The 8,544-nt window shown below is 47.8% G+C and overlaps 1 pseudogene; it reads right to left on the bottom strand.

Moving 5' to 3' along the window:
* Positions 1 to 3,366: 3,366 nt before the first annotated feature.
* Positions 3,367 to 7,471, bottom strand: LOC147119267 (uncharacterized; annotated as a pseudogene).
* Positions 7,472 to 8,544: the final 1,073 nt, after the last annotated feature.

Genomic DNA, 8,544 nt, shown 5'->3' with positions numbered 1-8,544 from the left:
TGATGTTTGGTTTGAGCTTCCTGTCTGTAAATCCTCCTCTTCTAACCTATAAAAGTAGTTTACAAAAGTCCTCACTGTGGTACAGGCTAGAAATTCAGAACAGACAATTCTAGTTTCTATGGAACATTCTTTCCTCTCTTGTTTCCCCAAAGCTGTAAATCCCTGTCCCACACACTCTCCCTCCTCCCTGTGCTGAAATCCAAACCCATCGCACCATCTCCAACATTTCTTTCCTCCACTCCCAGTTTTCCCCCTCCCTCTACTCTGGTTGGGTTCAGTTCTCCACCCGTTCTGTGCAGAGTGAGAATAAAATCAATGAGCTGCTGATTTTCTCTGCTGGTCACTGGGCCTTTTTGGATGGACCAATAGGGTGAGACTAGGTTGCCCCAGGGTCACCAAACAAGAATCAGCCCAACAAGGCTCCTTTTCAGGGGCCACTAATATGGGAGAAACATGTGGACCAATCAAACTGACAGAAACCCTGAAGCCCCGCCCACTCTTTGTTCCTGCCCAAAGTACCGCGCATGCGCCGTGAGACCCGCCCTTTCCAAGATGGCGGCCAGTGACCTGGATGGTCACTGACCGGGCCTGTAACCGGGGAAACACGGGGCCTGTGGGCTCTTATTCGGGGCCTCAGGCCTACACCAGGTGTTTATAAAGCTTTTAAACCCACCCGCGGGTCCAATCTATCCCCTGCGTCCAGAATCTCCTCCCGGCCGCTGAGCCACCTGTTCCGCTCAATCCATCACCGATTCTCAGACTGCGCATGCGCAATGTACATGTACACCCGCGCCGGCGCACTGGGCTCCTGTCGTCATTGATAGGGCGCGGTGGATTCTGGGTGAATGTACTGCCATTGAAATCCCCAATTGGTGAACAAACATTTAGTTTTTTCTCATCCGATTGAGATGGGCCTTTTTTGACTACCGGTAAGGGCGACACTAAGTAGTCCCACTGTCACCAGACGGGAACAAAAACCGTTTAGGCAAGAGCCCTAGTGCACCACAAATATGAAACAAACAATAATAACTATGTAGTGTACCGCGACACACACAAATACGATGGAAAGATGGCTGCAAACTTCCCTTAACTCCAACCCTCTGATTTCTATCTTGTAGCTGTCTTTCAATCCATTCTGCTGTCTGGCCCTTCACTTCACACCTTACTCATCTTCTAGATCTTAGATATTGTTATGGATGGATGGATAGCAAGCTGGTTACAAAACAGGAAACAGAGAGTAGGGGTCAGGAGTAGCTGCTCAGACTGGCAAAAGGTGAAAAGTGGTGTTCCACAGGGATTGGTGCTGGGACCATTGTTGTTCACATTTACATAAATGATTTGGACTCGGGAATCAGAAGTACAATTTCAAAATTTGTCGATGACACCAAATTGGGATGTGTGGATAATACTGAGGAAGACTGTGAGAAAATGCAAGAAGACATGAATAAATTTGCAGAATGGATGTGTAATTAGCAAATGAATTTCAATGTAGATAAGTGTGAGGTAGTGTATTTTGGTAGGAAGAATAAGGAGGCCACACACTACTTTGAAATTATTTGGACTCAATGGGGTAGAGCAGGAAAGGGCAGTAGGGGTACAGATACACAAATCACTAAAAGTAGGGATGCAGATTAAGGCCATAAAAGAAGCAATCCAAGCACTGGGGTTCATTTCTAGAGGGATAGAATTGAAAAGCAGAAAAGTTATGTTAAACTTGTATAGAACCTTGCTTGGACTACACTTGGAGTACTCTGAACAGTTCTGGTCTCCATATTATAAAAAGGATACAGAGGCACTGGAGAAAGTGCAAAAAGTATTTGCAAGGATGATCCTAGAACTGAGAGGATATATTTATCAGGAAAGGCTGAACAGGCTGCGGCTCTTTTCTCTAGAATAAAGAGAAGGCCAATGGGTGACCTGATAGAGGTCTTTAAAGTTATGAAAAGGTTATATAGGGTGGACCTGGAGAAAATGTTTCTACTGCAGGAGTCCAAAACTAGAAGTCATAATTATAAGATAGTCACTAATAAATCCAATAAGGAATTCAGGGGAAACTTTTTTATCCAAAGAGAGGTAAGAATGTGGAACGTGCAACCACAAGGAGTAGTTGAGGTGAATAGCACAGATGCAATGAATAGAAGGTTATGCTAATAGGTTTAGATGAAGAGGGTGGGAGGAGACTCGTGTGGAGCATACACCACCAGAGACCAGTTGGGCCGAATGGCCTGTTCCTGTGCTGTAGACTCTCTGTAACTCTGTGTAACTATGTCTTCAGACTCCTAACGTAGCTGGAAAAGCTTTTGCTATTCTTACCATAATTCTGCACCATTTTCTTTTCCAAAGACCTCGGAGCTTCTCTAATGGCTGCTTTTATCTCCCTCAATTGTGGGTGATATTTGTTCCTATTCTTCTGTAAACTGAATTCGTCTTGTTACAAACTGGGTTCAAATTTCGGCAAGTCAGGCATCATTCACCCCGAGACCTACGCAGGCAGGTAAGAGCCCAGATGGTTCCTTAGTAAGGATTCCTCTGGTTCCTTGGCATATATTTGTCAGGATACCGAAACCCAGCTTTCTTAAAGTCCACTCCAGGAGGCCCCACTCCCTGAGCCTACAACCGTCAGCAGGGTCAGTGGTGGAGTTACACAGCGGGAGTGATCCCAGAGTAACTGTTGGGATCGCTCCCCCGTGGATGTTATGGGTACGTCAATAAAACAGGGAATTCCTGGAAACACCACTGCAGGTCCTTCTTTATCTGGAGATCAAATATCTGTTGTATAATTGTACCAGCAGTTAACAGGCTCCTGTGAGCTCTTCCATCTGCTATTTTAATGCAGACTTTAACCAATTTATTTTAAATGTGTTTATTTTAAATGAGTTAATGCCTGCCTTAAAATGGTAGACTCAGGACTGTCCCACAAACACGTTAAATCTTCGTGGAATAATTACCAGTCATTTTTAGACTGGAAACTTAAACCTGTTTCACTTTCAGTCAGGAACAGATCGCAGTTTTACACCAATCTCTGATTTGACAGCATGTTTCCAGCATTCACCGTTGTTCTTCCAGACTCTAAACACAGTTGTAAAGGAGCCTTCTGTTCCGTGCCTAGGAGCTCTGAACCATGGGAGCGGCTGGGACATATTTCTTACAGGCCTCAAGATTAACTCACATGGGGACTTTGCTGTCAGTGAAGAGAGACGAGAAAGACCAAAGTGCCGTTTGCCCCTCTCAATGTGGCCCTGAAGGACTGTGTCCAGGCTGAAGTTCTGTTCCCGCCGTACGATCCTCCCCCAGATTGTCCTTTCTGAGCTCCAGCCAGGTGATGCTAAACACTCAGGTGGGAAAGAAAAAATCTACAACAATGTGTTTAAAACAAAGTTGATTTATTTGACAGGTATCCAGAATATTGAACACCAGCCCAGTTATAGGGGTTATTAACACCAGCGGAAACAAATCCCAACTGTCAGAATGAGCATGGTTCAGTCCTGGATCTGATTAACAGCAGCAATAACAGCATAATCCAAACCCAGCAGTCACGTGTGAACTCGCTGGTGTGTCAGAAGATGGGATGACTGAGTGAATCCCTTCCCACACATGGAGCAGATGAACGGCCTCTCCCCAGTGTGAACTCGCTGGTGTCTCGGCAGGTGAGATGAACAGGTGAATCCCTTCCCACACACGGAGCAGGTGAACGGCCTCTCCCCAGTGTGAGTACGTTGGTGTTTCAGCAGGTTGGATGAATCAGTGAATCCCTTCCCACGCTCGGAGCAGGTGAATGGCCTCTCCCCAGTGTGAACTCGCTGGTGTCTCAGCAGATCCTTTTCGCTTTTAAATCTGTTCTCACAGTCAGAACATGTAAAAGGTCTCTTAACTGTGTGAACAAGTTGGTGTGCCAGTAGGTGGGATGACTGAGTGAATCTCTTGTCACACACAGGGCAGGTGAATGGCCTCTCCCCAGTGTGAATTCGCTGGTGTGTCAGCAGGTAGGATAACTGAGTGAATCCCTTCCCACACTCAGAGCAGGTGAACGGCCTCGCCCCAGTGTGAACTCGCTGGTGTGTCAGCAGGTGGGATGATCGAATCCACTCCCACACTCAGAGCAGGTGAACGGTCTCTCCCCAATGTGACTATACTGGTGTGTCAGCAGATCATTTCTGCTTTTAAAGCTCTTCTCACAGTCAGAACATTGAAAAGGTCTGTTATTGGTGTGAACAAGTTGGTGAGTAGTGAGGTGGGATGAACAAGTGAATCCCTTCCCACACATGGAGCAGGTGAAAGGTCTCTCCCCAGTGTGAGTTCAGATGATCGCCTGAACCCAGTCCCGCAGTGAGAGCACCTGAACGGTCTCTCCCCAGTGTGAACACGTTGATGGCATGTCAGTTCCCCAGAACTTTTACAGCACTTCCCACAGTCCGGGCATTTAAAAGGTCTCTTGTCAGTGTGAACTCGCCTATGCTTCAGCAGATTGGATGAATTAATAAATCCTTTCCCACACTCGGAGCAGGCGAACGGCCTCTCCCCAGTGTGAACTCGCTGGTGTCTCAGCAGATCCTTTTTGCTTTTAAATCTCTTCTCACAGTCAGAACATGTAAAAAGCCTCATATCAGTGTGAACTCGCTGGTGTGTCAGTAGGTGGGATGACTGCGAGAATCCCTTTTCACACACGGAGCAGGTGAATGGTTTCTCCCCTGTGTGAACTCGCTGGTGTCTCAGTAGATGGGATGACTGAATGAATCTCTTCTCACACACAGGACAGGTAAACGGCCTCTCCCCGGTGTGAACTCGCTGGTGTGTCAGCAGGTGGGATGATCTCCTGAACCTCTTCCCGCAGAGAGAGCAGCTGAACGGTGTGTAACCGGTGTGAATGTGCTGGTGCTCCATCAGTGCCTCAGGGCATTTAAAACACTTTTCGCAGTCGGAGCATTTGAACTCTCTCTCATCAGTGTGAACTTGCTGGTGTCTCAGCAGGGCAGATGGCTGAGTGAATCTCTTCTCACACACAGGACAGGTGAACGGCCTCTCCCCGGTGTGACTGCGCCTATGAATTTCCAGAACAAACAGGTAATTGAATGGTGCTTTTTGCTTCCACATTCAGAGGCCGATGATATTCAGGTCCCAATTAATCGAGTCGCTCTGTCAGATCTGAAGTGATGTTTGGTTTGAGCTTCCCCTCTGCAAATCCTCCCCTTCTAACATCCTGTAAAATGAATTTAAAACAGGAAAAGAGGAGCGTGAGATGAATCTGGTCATTTGCAGGGCCGGCACTAGAAAAACATCACTATGAAAGCTGCCGAATTATCGTAAACATCCAACTGGCTCACAAATATCCTTCACAAGACTCTGGCCTCTACAGCAGGAGAGGAGAGATAGAGGTGGGCGGGGCGAAGGAGAGGGCCTCTGTACATCTGCAACTCGACAATAACTTTGACAAAACCTCCCAAACCCGCGACCTCCACCACCGAGAAGGACCAGGGCAGCAGGTGCATGGGAAAACCATCAACCCCAGGTTCCCCTCCTGACTTGTTTCTTCATCGTCGCTGGGGCAACATCCTGGAACTCCTTAACTAACAGCACTGTGGAAGTACCTTCACCACACGGACTGCAGCGGTTCAAGAAGGTGGCGACTCACCACTCCTTCTCAGGGGCAATTAGGGATTGTAAGATTCGCGAAATTTTCATTAATTAATCACGCAGGAAAATAGGGTTAATAAAACAGCTTTATTGACCAAAAGAAGATATACAGAGAAACCTTTGATAAAAGGGCACACAAAATGGCCGCCAGACCTCGTGACCAGCTTCTGGGACCATTTGAATTTCTGTTACTGCAAGCCAGACAGGCTTGTGGATTGAGGGCATTAAAAGCCCGCGAAAACCAGTTTCGGGAAGCCGAAACTCATGGAACTGAGCATACATATTGATTAGATTATAAGTACAGGACAGATTTGGGTGGCAGGATGAGACCCATCAAGAAATGGGCGGACAATTGAACGAACGCTTTAACCCATTACACTGTACAAAGAGAAGCCGTTTAACAGCCATCCAGGGCAATCTCCAGACCGATCAATATACAAACCGAGTTACGGTAACAAAGCAAAGACATTATCGGCCCAGGAAGGCCAGTTAAGCTATCACCGACTCCCGTTATGAAGACAAAACACCCCTGCAGAGAGTTCTGCCTGCCAAAATTATTACAAAGACAGGACTATGATTTGGCGGGAGATAAGAATGTTCCAAAAAAGTATAACTGTGGATTGAGTAAAGTCCAGAAAAAACTTCTACGACTGCTTGGGTCCATCGGTACTTCTTGGGCTTCCTCTTCTTCTTCGGTTCGGAACGTGTTCGGTGTTCGGCCAGGCAAGGCCCGGCCACGACGAGAAGACGACGAGAAGAATTCGGCTTGGAAGCCAGCTCGGCCAGGCAAGGCCCAGCCACGACAGGAAGACGACGAGGGAGGCCCGGGTACTTTTGTCAGGAGATCATCAACGACCCAGGCCGGAGAAGAAGACACTCAGGTCCCGGAGCCCAGGATCCAGTTCTTCAACATCACATCGGTAACGGATTCATCCGTGTGCATCCAGTTCTTAAAAATCACATCGGAAACGGATCCATCCGTGGCGAGCGCTCACCAAGGCTGTACCGGCTGCCTACATCGCAGGAGAACCAAGAGGAAAACAAGCTGCGCCAGAAGCTTCCAAACCCACGTGACGACGGAAAGCTGTGTCGAAAGGCTGCAAAGTCTTTTTCGCAATTCTTAAAGTGGTGAGCATGATCCCGAGTCCCTCAAATTGAAACTTAGTTAGGTTTAGGGGAGGGGGTTAAGGGTAATTGTAATGTGTTAGCCCTTTCACGATGTGCCGTGTGTTCCCCATTTCTATAGAGTTAAGTTTATAGATGTGTGCATGCTTGTAGTTGCTTTAATCTGTGCATATGACATGTATTTTATAATGCTGCAAACTGTTCAATAAAGGCATCCATTTCGTGCTATTCGACCTGGTCTATTGAGTTTTTTCTGCACTACAGCTCCCTGCACCTAAGTCCAAGGTCTAGAACCGTAGGGGCGAGTGGGTCGAACCACTCACGGGTGATTATTGCAAGAAGCCTGGCAGGAGACCAGAGCAAGCGAGAGAAACCCCCTACAGGATGGACAATATATGCTGGACTTCCCAGCGACAGCCACATCCCAAGAATGAAGTAAAAAAATCTGTATATATGTAAAATAGATTAAACTCCTCTACAGAAATACTTGTTCCTAAAACAATAGTCTTTTACATTGTAGGGACAGTGTCTGTTTAACAACCTAATCTCCCCCAGAATCCACCTCCCTTGACAGTCTCACATTGGAAATTGTTGGGTCCTCCTGGGCTCAGAAGTACTGGGGGTTAAACCCAGCAGCTTCTCCTCCATCTCCGCTCCAGCTCAAACTGAAGCAACAAAAAGACCTACACAGGCGGCCAGGGACTGACCTCCTCATCCAGCGCTCACCCTGATACAACCCGGCTCTGGATTGGTCGGTCTGAGTTTCCAGGCTCGGTTCTGTGAGAAACGCGAGCAATAAAACAAAAACAAAATACTGCGGATGCTGGAAATCTGAAATAAAGAGAGAAAATGCTGGAAATCCTCAGCAGGTCAGGTGGCATCTGTGGAGAGAGAAAGAGGGTTAACGGTTCAGGGCGCTGACCTTCCGTCAGCCTGCAATAAACTTCCCCACAGCCGCTGACTAATACAAAAATAAAATACTGCAGATGCTGGAAATCTGAAATAAAAACAGAAAATGCTGGAGATACTCAGCAGGTCAGGCAGCATCTGTGAAGAGCGAAACAGAGTTAATGTTTCAGGTCGATGAACTGGAAAAAAGAGGAAATGGAACAGATTTTTAAGTAACTGTAGGGGCTGGGAAAGGGGGGAGGGGATGAAAGAACAAAAGGGAAGGTCTGTGATAGGACAGAAGGCAGGAGAGTTTAAGTGACAAAGGATGGCTGACTAATGGTGGCCACAGCACCCACAATCCCCCGCACCCCAGAAACCGCTCTATCCAAGGCGCTGATTTCCCCACTGAGAGTGCGCATGCTCCCCGGGGCCATTCTGGGAGCCTGGCTCCTGTCCTTTGCCCCGTGTCGGACTCGGTGGAACCGGCTGAAGAAACCGGGAAGCGGCGGCTTGGATGGGGGAGGCACTGCACTCTGGGTTTCCTGGTGCTGGGGCCCTGGCCGCAAGTCCTGTCCTTTGTCCCGAGTAGGACTCAGTGGAAAATGGTGAAGATTCCCCTCTCTCTCCACCCCTAAAGGTGCTAATGCTGCCTTTATCCCCCAATACTCTGTCCTTCCCTACAAGCTTTCCCTCTGTAATATCTCCCAATTCTGGCAAGGGGCTCTCCCTGACCAGTCCCCATTTCTCCTCCATTTATAGACGCTCCCTGACCAGTCGCCGTTCCTCCTTCATTTACAGACGCTCCCTGACCAGTCACCATTTCTCCTCCATTTACAGACGCTCCCTGACCAGTCACCATTTCTCCTCCATTTACAGACGCTCCCTGATCAGTCACCA

The sequence above is a fragment of the Somniosus microcephalus genome, chromosome 4 (assembly GCF_052327205.1).
Source record: "Somniosus microcephalus isolate GS21.2 chromosome 4, FLI_Smic_1.0, whole genome shotgun sequence".
NCBI lineage: Eukaryota > Metazoa > Chordata > Chondrichthyes > Squaliformes > Somniosidae > Somniosus > Somniosus microcephalus.
The sequence above is the reverse complement of the archived record's forward strand: the minus strand, read 5'-3'. Positions and strand labels throughout refer to the sequence as shown.